This window comes from Crocodylus porosus, unplaced genomic scaffold (genome assembly GCF_001723895.1).
Source record: "Crocodylus porosus isolate Cpor-Errol unplaced genomic scaffold, CroPor_comp1, whole genome shotgun sequence".
Taxonomy (NCBI): domain Eukaryota; kingdom Metazoa; phylum Chordata; order Crocodylia; family Crocodylidae; genus Crocodylus; species Crocodylus porosus.
In genome coordinates, this window is record NW_017728948.1 from 75,654,910 (window position 1) to 75,657,279 (window position 2,370).

The window sequence follows — 2,370 nt, forward strand, 5'->3', positions numbered from 1 at the left end:
GGAGGATCGTCTCCTTAAGGAGCGACCACTCTCCTTGGACACCTGGCTCCCCTCTCCTCTAGGACCTCAGGGCTTCCCCAACTATCCTCCTTAGCTCATTGAAGTTTGCCCTCCTGAAATCTAGGGCTGCTGCCTTACTGCGTGCCTTTGCCACCTTGCGCCGGACGGTGAATTCCAGCAGGCGATGATCGCTGTCACCCAGGTGGTCAAGCACCTGCAGCCCCCTTTTCAGGACTTCTTATTCAGGACTTCCTATTTCCCCTGAGGTGTGATAGGGCTGGAGTGGTGCTGTAGCTGAGATGGTCCAGGAAATAAGAGAGAAGCAAAGGATTTTTTTGTGATATCTTTTCCTGAACCAACTGTATAGTTTGGAGAGATGTTAGAGAAGCTTTCTGGCACAAAGTACCTTCTTCAGATCTGGTAACTGAAGAAAAGGCACTTTTGTGCCCGAAAGCTTGTCTAACATCTCTCCCAACTATGCATTTGGTCCAAAAAGAGAGATCACAAAAACCTTGCTTCTCACGTCTCTTGCAAAAAGTGTTTGATGAAATGCCCCTAGTCAATCAAATGCTTTACCTTTATACCTGCTTCAACCACAAGAGGGCATATCATTTAGTTAACAGAGAATCTTTTGTCCTAAACTGGAATGGGTCAGCAATGAAAATGTGAGATAAAAGATGCTGTCCCATCCCCATAGCATCCCTACAAGGTCATTATTCATTTATCAGTAACTACCCAGCCTGCTCTGAGTTTCAGTGCATGGTGCTCTCTGCTCACTAAAATGTGGCATAAAACTTTTTTCCAAAAATGTATCCCCAGCCCTCTCCTGAGGTACTTTCCTTATATATCTTGTTATTTGTAATAATCAGACTTGCCTTCTGTAACTTGACTGAATCCTGTCAGAGTGGTTTTGTTTTGTGGGGTTTGAGTTGTTATAGTCACACTGCTTTAGAAACAGAAGTGTAATTTCATGACCCTGTTTCACCTTAACCTCCAGTTGTACTGAACAACTGCAGGAGATAGGAAGGGTGACTGTTTGAGGGATGATGTAAACGTGCATCTGGTACATGACTTGCAGAAGAAGAGTCTGATTATGGGCTCCCTCGGTGCCTTCCATTTCCCCTGAAATCAGCGGGAGTTGAGAACTCGGCACCACTTCTTTTGGTCCACTTGTAGGTATCCAGTATGACTTTGCCTTTCTAAGGGTCATAAGTTCACTCATAGGAAAGCTTTTTGTGGACTTTTAAAATGACCTCATATTTCGAAGCTATGCAACACTGAATAAGAAAAACAATGGGATTCACCTGATCCCCATTAGCCCTCTATAGCACAGTAGGGTCCATTCCCTGCACCCCAAGGTCTGGACAGATGAACATTTGGAGCAGTTTCAAAAGAGAAGGTGGGGGGCTTTCACTCTGAATCTCACACTAGTTATTATTTTCTAACAGCTGCATGTGGACAAGCCAAGGATAATCATACAAAAACCTGCTTCATCCAGGGTTAATTTTGGATCCGTTTTGCTACATTTGTATGGCCCCCTGTGAATGCACGCCTAACTGTTAGAAAAGAACAGCTACTGGGCATGCTAGATTAGCAGCTCCCTTTTGGAAATGTTCCTCTGTTGAGATGGCTCCAAATGTACATTTGCCCATACCCTAGTTATATAACTCAGGACTCTGGTCATAAGGTGGTGTTTTATCACAGTGAGAGCTGGGACAGCTTGGGAACTTACAAGCAGAACAAAATAAGCCCTACTAATGTAACAATGTGCAATACTGACTAAACCTAGCTAGTTCATTCCGGGCATATGGAAAAATGTTGCAAGTGCTGAAGCTTATTTTTGCTCATCACCAGGATACAGTAACTCCCAGTACAGCAGAAATGAATTTATGCAGGATTTGGATCTGAGGCTAAAACAGATCCCATCTGATCACAGTCTCTATCGACTTCAGTGGAGTTTTTCTTGACTTACAGCATGGAAGTGGGATAAGAATCAGGCCTAAGACTTCTCTCCAAAGTTCACCATCACAGATGCTTAGTCCTGCTTCACACTAGTTCTTTCTGTGAAGTCCGATCTCCCTTTCTACCAATTTATTTTTTTTGATAACCCTTGCCTCCTGCCAGTGCAGAGCACGAAAGTAAAAACAAAACAGAATGCTTTTTCTTTTTAAATGGAAATTCAGTAATAGTATACGCCACTGTTGGTGCTCACAATGCTGATGCTGACCTGGAAAAGTTAAATGTAGTGCATGGATTCTTTCCAAAGTTATAGATGTCTGAGACAATGACCTTTCATAAGAGTTAATATTAACAGCACAGGCAGGCTGATGAAAACCTGTTGTGAAATGCTGTCTAGGGGCTGATAAAGGT